We start from the raw sequence: 15719 nt of genomic DNA, 5'->3' as shown, positions 1-15719 counted from the left end.
ATCACATGGCGAAATTCCGGCCTGATCCCTTGTCGCCTCTAATCACACGGCGAGATTCTGGCATATTCAAGGCTCATTTATGCCTTTTATTTTTGACAAAGTTATTAAGATATAGGCAGATTACATGGGCTTGAGATTCGTAATATAAGCATCTGTGTTTGACAAGAGCTCGCTCCGGATTAATTGGACATGATACCAATGGTTTGGCTCGGCCCCCGGGGCTCGGCCGAGCACTATCCCGGGCTAGGCCGAGCGAGCTGAGATAGCCGAGCACTACCCAGCTAGCCGAGCATTACCCTGGGCTCGGCCAAGGTTCTCAAGGAGACGAGAGATGATCGGCCGGGCATAGGACTCGAGCACGGTCAAATATTGAGGGCATCAGTTATTAGAAATACCCGAGTCATCAACTTTGTGATAGTTGATGCCCCCTCATCGTATAATGCTATTATGGGGAGACCAGCCATGGCCGCTTTCATGGCAATTGCCTCGGCTCTGCACCAGAAGATCAAGTTCCCTGTCGGAGAAGCTGTAGGAGAGGTTAGGGGAGATCAGAAGATTTCTCGAAAATGTTACGTGGAAGAAGTAAGGGTTGAGCAAAAGTCGGCCAAAATTGAACATCCAAGTCGACCTGAATCCAGGGGATTCGATCAACTACATCTAATCGAAGAAGCAGGAGAGGTTACTTCGGAGGACGTGTGTGAGGAGCTTATCCTAAAACCCCCATCCGGAGTCGTGAGGATAGCCCGAGCCTTGGAAGAGTCCTTGAAAGAACGATTGGTCCAGTGTTTGGAGAAGAATAAAGATATATTCGCTTGGTCTCCGTCCGAACTCCAAGGGGTTAGGAGGGAGGTGATGGAGCATAAGTTGAATGTCTTGGACGAATGCCGACCTGTGATTCAGAAGAAGAGGCACTTCGGCCCTGAAAAAGACGCTATCATCAAGGAGCAAGTGCAAGATTTATTAAAAGCAGGACACATTCAAGAAATCCATTTCCCGACATGGTTATCTAATATGGTCTTAGTTCCTAAATCGGCTGGAAAATGGCGGATGTGTGTGGATTTCCGCGACTTAAACCGGGCCTGCCCTAAAGACTGTTATCCTCTCCCAAGGATAGATCAATTGGTCGATTCTACGGCAGGACACGAGCTCCTTTGTTTTCTCGATGCATATCAAGGATATCACCAAGTTCCCTTGGCGGAAAAAGACAGAAGCAAGGTCAGTTTTATCACATCCGAAGGAACATTCTGTTATGTAGTAATGCCCTTCGGGTTAAAGAATTCCGGTGCTACATATCAAAGGCTTATGGATAAGGTCTTCAAAAGGCAGATTGGGAGGAACGTTGAGGTCTATGTGGACGATATATTGATCAAGTCCAAGGCAGTCGATCAGTTTGTGACAGATCTGGATGAAACATTTCAGACTTTGCGGGAGTACAGGCTGAAGCTGAACCCTAGCAAGTGTGTGTTCGGGGTTCAGACGGGGAAGTTTTTGGGGTACATGGTGACTCGCAGAGGCATTGAGGCTAATCCAGAAAAGGTGCAAGCACTATCCTCTATGGGTTCTCCTCGAAACATACAAGAAGTGCAGCGATTGACAGGAAGAGTTGCCGCTCTAGCCCGATTCATATCTCGATCTGCTGATCGAAGTTTCTCATTCTTTAAGGTACTTCGGAAAACTAAAAATTTCGAGTGGAACGATCAGAGTGAAAAAGCATTGCAGGAGCTGAAAGCTTATCTTAGGGAACTCCCTGTCTTGAACAAACCCGTCCCTAGAGAAGAGCTCTTTGTGTACTTAGCAGTCACTCCCCAGGCTGCGAGTTCGGTTCTAGTCAGAAGAGATGATGCAGTTCATCAGCCGGTCTATTTTGTGAGTCACGCTTTAAAGGGAGCAGAGCTCAATTATACGACTCAGGAAAAGTTGGCATTGGCCCTCGTCATAATGGCCAGAAAATTGAGGCCGTATTTCCTATCGCATCCTATCACTGTCCTCACCAACAGCGTCTTGGGGAAGATTGTCTCACATCCAGATACCTCAGGAAGATTGATTAAGTGGGTAACCGAGCTCAGTGAATATGATATCAAGTTTGAGCCCAGAACTGCAATTAAAGCCCAGGCTTTAGCAGACTTTCTGGCGGAGACTGTGCAAGTATCGGAGGAGAAACAATGGAAGATTTTCGTAGATGGTTCTTCTTGTCGAACAGGGAGTGGGGTCGGAATCGTGATGATATCTCCTTGGTGAGAAGAAACTGAGGTAGCGGTGAGGTTGGACTTCCGGGCCTCCAATAATGAGGCCGAATACGAAGCAGTTTTGGTAGGGCTAAGGGCTGCCCGAAGCATGGGTGTTACTCGGGCCGTCCTCTATTCTGATTCTCAATTGGTAATACAGCAAAGCAAAGGCAAGTTTGAGGTGAAAAATGAAAAAATGATGAGATACGCCCAAGCTATTGAAAAAGCTAAGGAGGACTTCTCCGAGTTAATCCAGAAACAAATTTCTCGAACTGAGAACGAGAAAGCGGATAGATTGGCCAAGATGGCCAGTTCTCTTGATCATCCCACGGGGTCAGAACTAGTCGGACAAGAGCTTATCTCTCAAATTTACCATCTTCAGGCAGGAGAAGTAAAGATGATAGAAGAAGATTGGAGGTATGAGGTTCAACAATACTTATGTGATGGGAAAGTCCCAGCTGAACCAAAAAGGGCTCGAGAAGTCAAAAGGAGAGCACTCCGTTTCACGCTCTTAGATGGGACATTGTATAAGAGGTCTTTTTCTAGACCTCTCTCGAAATGCTTGGGCCCGGAAGAAGCTGATTATGTCCTTCGAGAAGTCCATGAAGGATGCTGTGGTAACCATCTGGGAAGCGTAGCTTTGGCTCGGAAGGCTTTGATGGCAGGTTTCTTCTGGCCAACTATGAAAAAGGATGCGCTAAAGGTGGTGAGGTCCTGTCATAATTGTCAAAAACATGCTAATTTACAATGGCAACCAGCCGAACTTATGAGGTCAGTCATTTCCCCTTGTCCTTTTGATCAATGGGGCATAGACATTGTCGGACCATTTCCCATAAGCACAGGACAAAGAAAATTCTTATTGGTAGCAGTCGACTATTTCTCTAAGTGGGCGGAAGCAGAACCGTTGGCCAAAATTACTGAAGGAGAGGTCTTAAAATTTTTATGGAAGAACCTGGTATGTCGGTTTGGGATACCAAGGAGACTTATATCTGACAATGGGAGACAGTTCTGCGGCTCCAAAATTCGAGAATGGTGCAGAGAGATGAAGATAGAGCAGATATTCACATCCGTGGCTTATCCTCAGAGTAATGGACAGGTCGAGGTCACTAACAGATCCATTGTGCACGCTCTTAAAGCACGTCTGGACTCTGCCAAAAGAAAGTGGGTTGATGAATTACCTAGCGTATTGTGGGCTTACCGAACCACAGCTCGGACAGGAACTGGAGAAACACCCTATAACCTTGTATATGGTACTGAGGCCGTCTTGCCAGCGGAAATCGGACAAGAAAGTGCTCGGGTGATAGGGTATGGGTTGAATAATGATGAATTAAGGGCCATGGATTTGGACCTCATAGAGGAAAAGAGAAACCGAGCAGCTGTTCGGATGGCTGCCTATCAGAAGAGGATGGCTCGAGCATATAACAAAAGGGTGCGGCCCCGATCGTTCGAAACAGGGGATCTGGTCATGAAGAAAATCCAGTTTCAAGGAGAGAGAGGGAAATTGGATCCGAAATACGAGGGGCCTTATAAAGTTATCAAGAAAGCAGGGATTGCAGCTTACTATTTAGAAGACGCTGGTGGAAAGAAAACCAAGCGCCCGTGGAACGTCCAGCACTTGAAGAAATACTATGCTTAGTCATAATCTCAATTTACCATGTTAGTTTTATCTTCACTTTATTGGAATTATGTCTTTATTTTCAAAATCATGAATAATATTAGGCGTTGATATATCATTTTTACACCTAGCAAAGTCCGGCCTAGCACTCAAAGTCCGACCTCGCGTTCGGCAACAAAAACAAAGCCCGACATCGCGTTCGGCAACGAAAAGAAAGTCCGACCTCGCATCGGCACGATTAAAAATCCGACCTCGCGTTCGGCACAATTAAAAGCCCGACCTCGCGCTCGGCAATAAAAGCAAAGTCCGACCTCGCGTTCGGCACGATTAAAAGCCCGACCTCGCGCTCGGCAATGAAAGCAAAGTCCGACCTCACGATCGGCACGATTAAAAGCCCGACCTCGCGCTCGGCTATATAAGCAAAGTCCGACCTCGCGCTCGGCACGATTAAAAGCCTGACCTCGCGCTCGGCAATAAAAACAAAGTCCGACCTCGCGATAAGTTTATAAGATATGCTAATTCGATTTCTCAACATATCTTTCGAACAAAGTACTTGTTTAGTAGCATTTCAATAATAGTAGATCAAAGTTAGAGGCATGGGTTCAAAACATTGACTGATGATAGGGAAACATGACTAGAAAACATTCAGAAACATAAACATTTGAAGCAAATAAGTAAAAGGCGAAGATCCCGCCCGAAGGGCTCCTTCTTCAAGGTGTCTGAGCTTTCACTCTCTCTCTATCACCCCTCTCCGCCTCTTCCGGCATGTCTTCAAGGGCCCTAAACATATCTAGGAAGGAAAAAGGGTGTTCGGCTTCGGAATACCCGTTGGCTCGTAGCTGAGCGATGCTCCCATTAAATCCATGCTCGAAGTATGAGGTAGCTTTGTCTGAGCACAAGGATTCAAATTCCGAAGAGCGGATGAACTCCTCTTTCTTCTGACGCCATATGACCTCGGTTTCATTTTCCTTCCGGTGCAGTTCTTCCTCAAGCTGAAGGGTTCTTTGTTCCGCCCAAACGGCTTTGTCCTCAAATATTTGTGCTTGATTTCGGGCGGCTTCGACCTCGGCAAGGAAAGCAGCTCTCTCTGCCTCACTCCGGGTATGGATATCTTCCATTCTCTTCATAAGTTCCCTGTGTCGGCTGAGATAGCCGAGCACTACCCAGCTAGCCGAGCATTACCCTGGGCTCGGCCAAGGTTCTCAAGGAGACGAGAGATGATCGGCCGGGCATAGGACTCGAGCACGGTCAAATATTGAGGGCATCAGTTATTAGAAATACCCGAGTCATCAACTTTGTGATAGTTGATGCCCCCTCATCGTATAATGCTATTATGGGGAGACCAGCCATGGCCGCTTTCATGGCAATTGCCTCGGCTCTGCACCAGAAGATCAAGTTCCCTATCGGAGAAGCTGTAGGAGAGGTTAGGGGAGATCAGAAGATTTCTCGAAAATGTTACGTGGAAGAAGTAAGGGTTGAGCAAAAGTCGGCCAAAATTGAACATCCAAGTCGACCTGAATCCAGGGGATTCGATCAACTACATCTAATCGAAGAAGCAGGAGAGGTTACTTCGGAGGACGTGTGTGAGGAGCTTATCCTAAAACCCCCATCCGGAGTCGTGAGGATAGCCCGAGCCTTGGAAGAGTCCTTGAAAGAACGATTGGTCCAGTGTTTGGAGAAGAATAAAGATATATTCGCTTGGTCTCCGTCCGAACTCCAAGGGGTTAGGAGGGAGGTGATGGAGCATAAGTTGAATGTCTTGGACGAATGCCGACCTGTGATTCAGAAGAAGAGGCACTTCGGCCCTGAAAAAGACGCTATCATCAAGGAGCAAGTGCAAGATTTATTAAAAGCAGGACACATTCAAGAAATCCATTTCCCGACATGGTTATCTAATATGGTCTTAGTTCCTAAATCGGCTGGAAAATGGCGGATGTGTGTGGATTTCCGCGACTTAAACCGGGCCTGCCCTAAAGACTGTTATCCTCTCCCAAGGATAGATCAATTGGTCGATTCTACGGCAGGACACGAGCTCCTTTGTTTTCTCGATGCATATCAAGGATATCACCAAGTTCCCTTGGCGGAAAAAGACAGAAGCAAGGTCAGTTTTATCACATCCGAAGGAACATTCTGTTATGTAGTAATGCCCTTCGGGTTAAAGAATTCCGGTGCTACATATCAAAGGCTTATGGATAAGGTCTTCAAAAGGCAGATTGGGAGGAACGTTGAGGTCTATGTGGACGATATATTGATCAAGTCCAAGGCAGTCGATCAGTTTGTGACAGATCTGGATGAAACATTTCAGACTTTGCGGGAGTACAGGCTGAAGCTGAACCCTAGCAAGTGTGTGTTCGGGGTTCAGACGGGGAAGTTTTTGGGGTACATGGTGACTCGCAGAGGCATTGAGGCTAATCCAGAAAAGGTGCAAGCACTATCCTCTATGGGTTCTCCTCGAAACATACAAGAAGTGCAGCGATTGACAGGAAGAGTTGCCGCTCTAGCCCGATTCATATCTCGATCTGCTGATCGAAGTTTCTCATTCTTTAAGGTACTTCGGAAAACTAAAAATTTCGAGTGGAACGATCAGAGTGAAAAAGCATTGCAGGAGCTGAAAGCTTATCTTAGGGAACTCCCTGTCTTGAACAAACCCGTCCCTAGAGAAGAGCTCTTTGTGTACTTAGCAGTCACTCCCCAGGCTGCGAGTTCGGTTCTAGTCAGAAGAGATGATGCAGTTCATCAGCCGGTCTATTTTGTGAGTCACGCTTTAAAGGGAGCAGAGCTCAATTATACGACTCAGGAAAAGTTGGCATTGGCCCTCGTCATAATGGCCAGAAAATTGAGGCCGTATTTCCTATCGCATCCTATCACTGTCCTCACCAACAGCGTCTTGGGGAAGATTGTCTCACATCCAGATACCTCAGGAAGATTGATTAAGTGGGTAACCGAGCTCAGTGAATATGATATCAAGTTTGAGCCCAGAACTGCAATTAAAGCCCAGGCTTTAGCAGACTTTCTGGCGGAGACTGTGCAAGTATCGGAGGAGAAACAATGGAAGATTTTCGTAGATGGTTCTTCTTGTCGAACAGGGAGTGGGGTCGGAATCGTGATGATATCTCCTTGGTGAGAAGAAACTGAGGTAGCGGTGAGGTTGGACTTCCGGGCCTCCAATAATGAGGCCGAATACGAAGCAGTTTTGGTAGGGCTAAGGGCTGCCCGAAGCATGGGTGTTACTCGGGCCGTCCTCTATTCTGATTCTCAATTGGTAATACAGCAAAGCAAAGGCAAGTTTGAGGTGAAAAATGAAAAAATGATGAGATACGCCCAAGCTATTGAAAAAGCTAAGGAGGACTTCTCCGAGTTAATCCAGAAACAAATTTCTCGAACTGAGAACGAGAAAGCGGATAGATTGGCCAAGATGGCCAGTTCTCTTGATCATCCCACGGGGTCAGAACTAGTCGGACAAGAGCTTATCTCTCAAATTTACCATCTTCAGGCAGGAGAAGTAAAGATGATAGAAGAAGATTGGAGGTATGAGGTTCAACAATACTTATGTGATGGGAAAGTCCCAGCTGAACCAAAAAGGGCTCGAGAAGTCAAAAGGAGAGCACTCCGTTTCACGCTCTTAGATGGGACATTGTATAAGAGGTCTTTTTCTAGACCTCTCTCGAAATGCTTGGGCCCGGAAGAAGCTGATTATGTCCTTCGAGAAGTCCATGAAGGATGCTGTGGTAACCATCTGGGAAGCGTAGCTTTGGCTCGGAAGGCTTTGATGGCAGGTTTCTTCTGGCCAACTATGAAAAAGGATGCGCTAAAGGTGGTGAGGTCCTGTCATAATTGTCAAAAACATGCTAATTTACAATGGCAACCAGCCGAACTTATGAGGTCAGTCATTTCCCCTTGTCCTTTTGATCAATGGGGCATAGACATTGTCGGACCATTTCCCATAAGCACAGGACAAAGAAAATTCTTATTGGTAGCAGTCGACTATTTCTCTAAGTGGGCGGAAGCAGAACCGTTGGCCAAAATTACTGAAGGAGAGGTCTTAAAATTTTTATGGAAGAACCTGGTATGTCGGTTTGGGATACCAAGGAGACTTATATCTGACAATGGGAGACAGTTCTGCGGCTCCAAAATTCGAGAATGGTGCAGAGAGATGAAGATAGAGCAGATATTCACATCCGTGGCTTATCCTCAGAGTAATGGACAGGTCGAGGTCACTAACAGATCCATTGTGCACGCTCTTAAAGCACGTCTGGACTCTGCCAAAGAAAGTGGGTTGATGAATTACCTAGCGTATTGTGGGCTTACCGAACCACAGCTCGGACAGGAACTGGAGAAACACCCTATAACCTTGTATATGGTACTGAGGCCGTCTTGCCAGCGGAAATCGGACAAGAAAGTGCTCGGGTGATAGGGTATGGGTTGAATAATGATGAATTAAGGGCCATGGATTTGGACCTCATAGAGGAAAAGAGAAACCGAGCAGCTGTTCGGATGGCTGCCTATCAGAAGAGGATGGCTCGAGCATATAACAAAAGGGTGCGGCCCCGATCGTTCGAAACAGGGGATCTGGTCATGAAGAAAATCCAGTTTCAAGGAGAGAGAGGGAAATTGGATCCGAAATACGAGGGGCCTTATAAAGTTATCAAGAAAGCAGGGATTGCAGCTTACTATTTAGAAGACGCTGGTGGAAAGAAAACCAAGCGCCCGTGGAACGTCCAGCACTTGAAGAAATACTATGCTTAGTCATAATCTCAATTTACCATGTTAGTTTTATCTTCACTTTATTGGAATTATGTCTTTATTTTCAAAATCATGAATAATATTAGGCGTTGATATATCATTTTTACACCTAGCAAAGTCCGGCCTAGCACTCAAAGTCCGACCTCGCGTTCGGCAACAAAAACAAAGCCCGACATCGCGTTCGGCAACGAAAAGAAAGTCCGACCTCGCATCGGCACGATTAAAAATCCGACCTCGCGTTCGGCACAATTAAAAGCCCGACCTCGCGCTCGGCAATAAAAGCAAAGTCCGACCTCGCGTTCGGCACGATTAAAAGCCCGACCTCGCGCTCGGCAATGAAAGCAAAGTCCGACCTCACGATCGGCACGATTAAAAGCCCGACCTCGCGCTCGGCTATATAAGCAAAGTCCGACCTCGCGCTCGGCACGATTAAAAGCCTGACCTCGCGCTCGGCAATAAAAACAAAGTCCTACCTCGCGATAAGTTTATAAGATATGCTAATTCGATTTCTCAACATATCTTTCGAACAAAGTACTTGTTTAGTAGCATTTCAATAATAGTAGATCAAAGTTAGAGGCATGGGTTCAAAACATTGACTGATGATAGGGAAACATGACTAGAAAACATTCAGAAACATAAACATTTGAAGCAAATAAGTAAAAGGCGAAGATCCCGCCCGAAGGGCTCCTTCTTCAAGGTGTCTGAGCTTTCACTCTCTCTCTATCACCCCTCTCCGCCTCTTCCGGCATGTCTTCAAGGGCCCTAAACATATCTAGGAAGGAAAAAGGGTGTTCGGCTTCGGAATACCCGTTGGCTCGTAGCTGAGCGATGCTCCCATTAAATCCATGCTCGAAGTATGAGGTAGCTTTGTCTGAGCACAAGGATTCAAATTCCGAAGAGCGGATGAACTCCTCTTTCTTCTGACGCCATATGACCTCGGTTTCATTTTCCTTCCGGTGCAGTTCTTCCTCAAGCTGAAGGGTTCTTTGTTCCGCCCAAACGGCTTTGTCCTCAAATATTTGTGCTTGATTTCGGGCGGCTTCGACCTCGGCAAGGAAAGCAGCTCTCTCTGCCTCACTCCGGGTATGGATATCTTCCATTCTCTTCATAAGTTCCCTGTGTCGGCTGAGCATATCACCCATCCGATCAGTGACTTCCCCCCCCCCCCCCCAAACAAGAGCCTGCCAAGCGCATGTATAAGTTTCGTTAAAGAAGAACCGTGAATACAAAAGAGACAAAAATATTCACCTGCATGAAATTAAGAGACATAGACTCCATGGCTTGAAGGTCAGTAGCGGCCTTCACAAGGGCGAGGTCCTCGGAGGAAACCAAATACCGAACAAAGTTTAGAGCTTTCGGTCCGGAAGGGCGGGCTATGAAAGAGGTCCCATGGTCGAGGGGTGCCTCCCGATTGACCTCTTCAAAATCGCGGGTGTCGGGAACAGTGGAAGAACTGAGGGGCCCCTTCCCAGAGCCTTTGGAGATCGGGGACGAAGTAGTGATCCTAAGAACTTTCTTCACGGGCTGCTCATCAGAATCAAGGGGCAATTTCTTCTGCTTCCCCTTGGCCTCAAGCAGTAGAGGATTTCGAAGAATTTCCAGCCTCGTCTCTCCTCCTTCTCATGTTCTCAAGCATGGCGGACTTCATAATTCTTTCGTCTAAAAAAAAAAAAAAAAAAAAAGGGAGAAGAAGCGAAGAAGAAGAAAAGATGGGGAAGAAACATAGAGTCAGCATAATATTATTTTTCAGTATAAAAGGGAAAGGTTGAGGAAAATATACCTATGTCTCCCTCCACTTCTATTCCTTTTCTGCAGAACTTAAACTCGCAAAGGAGATCGTCCTGGATCAAGCTCTTTACGTCGAAGCATTTCTCCGAGATACTAGCTAAAAAGTTGGTCAAATCGATGGCACGTCCAGGTGCAGGCGGATCTCTAAGGGTTAACTGTTCGGCCCAAGTCATATCACAATACCAAGGAAACGGCTCAGACTCCACATAAAAATAACGGTTCATCCAACCTTTATGAGAGGAGGGGTTCCCGACCAGAAAGTCACACTCGGGCCGAGGTGATAAATAAAACCGACCTATTTCCTTTCTTTTGATCTGCACAAAGCGATCTAAGAGGGCTACGGAGAGGGGTATCCCAAAATACTTAAGTAAGACTCCTAAGGCTAACAGCGTGCTAAAGGAATTAGGAGCTAATTGACTAGGACATATAAGATAGTACTCGCAAAGATACTGAACGGCCTTGGGGATGGGAAACCGAAGACCCATCTCTAATTGATCCAAATAAAAGGTGTAGTATCCGTTTGGGGGGAGATGAGCCCTATCCGTAATCTCGGGGATCAAAATATCAATTTTCGGAGACAAGCCCGATAACTCTCTAATCCTAGAGACATCGTCATATCCTAGGGTCGAAGCCTTGACTTCGTACCAGGGAAGCTCCGCCGAAGTCTTCGAAGGGGAGGGGGAAGAAGTGCCTACAGCTTCATCCATTCCTTAATCAAACTATTGCAATTAACATGGGAAGAAGAACTTACCGAAGTGGTCAAGAAGAGCAGAGTGAGCGAGAGGTTACCAAACCCAAGACAGTTGGCCGAACCGAGGGCGTCGAAAGGATGGGAGATGCTTTGTGCTTTGAGAGAGAAATGGAAGAATGGTAAGATTTATGAATGAAGAAAAGCCATATTTATAGGAAGGTCAGACGAAGGAGAGCCGTCCGATTAACTCAAGAATGGACGACTAGGATCATGCCTATTCAGGGCCTTGGGATTCATACCCCCATCCGATCTTATCCGACCAAAATTTTACAAAAAACTCGAAAGGTCTAGATCTTCCCGCGACCAATGTTGAACTCAAGGGCTTAAGGCTCAATCCTAGCGATTCACTGGTCTAAAATTCAATACTTCTTTTAGACCACATAGGGGGGGTTACTACTGATGCCCTCAATATTTGACCGTGCTCGAGTCCTATGCCCGGCCGATCATCTCTCGTCTCCTTGAGAACCTTGGCCGAGCCCAGGGTAATGCTCGGCTAGCTGGGTAGTGCTCGGCTATCTCGGCCGAGCCCTGTGCTCGGCCGAGCTGGTGCTCGGCCAAGCTATTGCTCGGCCTAGCCCGGGATAGTGCTCGGCCGAGCCCCGGGGGCCGAGCCAAACCATTGGTATCATGTCCAATTAATCCGGAGCGAGCTCTTGTCAAACACTGATGCTTATATTACGAATCTCAAGCCCATGTAATCTGCCTATATCTTAATAACTTTGTCAAAAATAAAAGGCATAAATGAGCCTTGAATATGCCTGAATCTCGCCGTGTGATTAGAGGCGACAAGGGATCAGGCCGGAATTTCGCCATGTGATTAGAGGTGGCGAGAGATCCGGCCCTAACTTGCAGTGATTGGAGAAGAGTTTAATTTTATAAGGAAATTTACCTAAAATAGACTTCGGCTCAATATGGTAAGAAGTCCCCTCAACCACTATTAATATCTTGTACATTTTCATGGTGAAGGGCATTCAGGAGATAAGACTTTCTTGAGAATTATTTCAGGGGGCATTCTCCCATTCTTTTTTCTAAAGACACAAAAACCCAATCGAAAAATCGGAGTGATCATGCCGGAAAAATTCTCGGCACCTTCCAATACCTACTAGTTTCATACAAGCCGGTAGTGTTCCATCCGCCCCGGTCCAAACATTGTTGATCTAAAGTTCAAGCTCACCAGACCGAACCCAGGAAAGATTTGGTATCATCAATATGGATTTACATATGCATGCAATTGGGCAGAATGGGCCAATGTCTGCTGGGATATTTGTTTACATCAAAAATAAAATTAAGTCAAAAATAATTATGTCCTATTCTAGAAATTTGAGGATGTCGAGAAAGATTAGAAAAATCCCATGAACAATTCAAAATGGTTTGAATAAGTCAAGTAGCATGCAAATCATGGACAAGATCATGAAAAAGCTCATGGACAGTGAAAGAAGTTGAGGGAACCGCTCAAACCAAGAAAAAGGCAGGGAATAATTGGCAGAAGAAAATTTACTTACAACTCATTTGCACAAAATTTACAAAACTTTGCAAAATCTTAGTCTTCATCTTCGTGTGTTTTTCATGTTTTCAGTATATTTTCAATTATTTTACGTCTTTTCATTCAAGATTTCAGAAACTTTATTATAACTTCCATATTTTGTGAATTACTACTGATTTGTGAATACAAAATTATGTTTCATTTCCAGTTAGTTTCTTTTTTTTTAATGTCATATTTTCATTAATAGATTATAACTAACATTGAATTTTGTATCTATTATCATTTGATTCCATAAAAGTTAGATTTTCATTATTTTTACACAAGTCGGTTCTTGTAGCACTTGACACGCCTGTAATTTTAAAAAAATTGTGAAAACAACAACAGTTGACTCTTTGAGAAGCCGAAGTCCGCAGTGGTCCACTCTACACGGATTTCACACATCTTTCAATATTCAATATATGCTTCATACACCTTAATTCAATTTATAATTTTATTGTTGAAACTGATCCGATGGTAGCCCTTTTCTATATCCATCTAGAGTGGACCACTACGGACTTCAGATTCTCAAGGAATTAGCAATGCTGCTGTTTTCATGATTCCGCTACATCAACTCTCAATGAGAGCACCAATACTAGATCATAAACCCAAGAGGTGTTCCATCTCAATATGTTTGCCTATTGGGTGTTTAATCTCATGATTTTATGTCTTTATCTATTAGTTTTATCATACAATGTGACACAATTATAACATTGTCGACCATTTGAAAAGTCGATGTTCACGGTGGCCCACTATAGAAGACTTTAACACACATTTCAATACTCACTGCATGTACAAGACACCTTAATCTAGCTTATAATTTTTTCGATTATAAATACTGATATGATAGTAGTCATTTTTAGATCATCTCTTCTACTACACCAGCTTTCAATGAGAACTAATGTTAGGTCATAAACCCAAGAGGTGTTCCATCCCGAAAAGCCTACCTGTTGGGTGATATAACCCCATGAATTTATAAACTACTCTTTATTATCTTTATCATTCGATGTAGGACAATTGTAATAATATATAACCTAATGTATCTTGGATAAACTTCACTGGTTCATTTGCTTCGATTTATGCCTCATCCGAGGAGGATGTATGGGGCAAAGTTCAGTAAGTTAGAGTCGGCGCGAACAACATAAGGTACATGCATTTATGGTAACAAAAAGATAGACAACTTTTGAATCTTTTTTGAAATCAGACCGGCCGATTCGAACGTCAACCGGCCATTGGTCTGGTTCGAACCATGCTAATAACTGTTTTTACAGTCAGATCGGTTAGAACCGGTCGTACTGGTCATGAATCGGTAAACCGGCAGCAAAATAGTCTGACTGGTTAATCTATTTTTAATTTTTTTGCGTAGAATTTGATTATTTTCTTATATTATTTTAAAAAATTATTTATTATATTTTTAGTTTCATTTATATATATATATATATATATATATATATATATATATATATACATACATATATCTGTGTGTGTCTATGTGATTATTTGGATTTTAAACTTTTTTAAAAATATTATTTCAGAAGTATTGGAGCTTATACTGATTTATTTTTTTGTCTAAATAATATAGATATAATTATATTTTATTATATGTATGTTTTTATATTTTAAACTTTGATAAACATATGTTTTTTATTATTATTTATAAATATTTTTTATTATATTATAATATTATTTTATATTATATAAATTTTCGGTTTGATCGTCCGGTTGAATCGTTCCAATTAGTTTAATTGTTTTTTAAGATAATCAGTTCAGTCACAGGTTAAATTATGAAAACATTGAATGAAATACTTATTGTTGTAACATACGGAAAGAATAATATAATAGCGTTATGTCTCTTAACTTGTCCGGAGAAACAATATGTAACAGAATAAGAAAAACTATATTACAAAATACACTGAAACTTAGTGGGTCGAAATAACTACTTATCAATTCTTTAGTTTATCAAAAATCGTCCAAACCAATAGAACCGAGCCACACACCGCACCACACCACATAACATGGTGCCGTGAAAATCTATACTTCTATAATATCTTTTACTATTTATTAAGTTTAAGCATATTAGAATAACTGTTTTTGGTGTCTTTGGTCTGTTTTTTGGTTTCCCTATTTTGCCCCTATTTGATATCAAAATTACATTTTTGTTTTTTTTTTTAATTTCAAAAAACATTTTTGTTTTTATTTTTTTTATTACAATTATTCAAATAGCACTTTAGTACCTCGATAATTTGTCAAATTTCATTTTAGTCCATAAATAATTATAAAAAAAAATTGTACACACACGCACCGCGTGTGCAGAGTAGCTAGTATATTATTAAATGTGAGGATATGATAATAACCACCTAGAGAGGACACCAACTTTTTTTTTTCTTCTAATTTTACCTTTATATGATACTAATATTACACTTTTGTTTTTGTTTTTAAAATTTCAAAAAACACTTTTATTTTTATTTTTTTATTTCAACCATTCAAATATCAATTTAATCCCTCCATTATTTGTCAAATTTCATTTTAGTCCGTCGATAATGATAAAAAAGATTGTACACACACGCAACACTTCTGCAGAGTAACTAGTTTTAATGAAAAATGTGCTAACCGCACCAAATAATGTAGTTTTTTAAAAAATTATTTATCATGTATTAATAATTTTATATATAGCCTAAACTAATTAGTTAAAAAAACCTAATTAATAGATTTAGAAACATTTTTAGTATTTTCAAAAGAAAAAATAAAAAGAGAAACATTTTTAGTAAATGTATGATACAAGAAAAACAACATGTGAAACAAGCAACCGTTATTTTTTATGCGCTTTAGGTACACACAAAGGTTCAACTTACCCTGCAAACTATGTTGACCAGGTAAAACACATTTGAAAAGTCAAGTGTCGCACTTGAAGATGAGATGACAGAGATAGAGAAGGATTGAACATCTGATATCTTGGTAGGAGTTCACTATACCATACCATCCAAACTACTCATTCATGACAGTTATTGAAACATTCACTACTCGTTTTGTTTAAAAAGTACTAGAATTTTTTTTCTTTCCTATCATGAATCGGCTGAA

This window comes from Primulina eburnea, chromosome 15, assembly GCF_022965805.1.
Source record: "Primulina eburnea isolate SZY01 chromosome 15, ASM2296580v1, whole genome shotgun sequence".
Taxonomy (NCBI): domain Eukaryota; kingdom Viridiplantae; phylum Streptophyta; class Magnoliopsida; order Lamiales; family Gesneriaceae; genus Primulina; species Primulina eburnea.
This window is presented reverse-complemented; position numbering follows the sequence as displayed.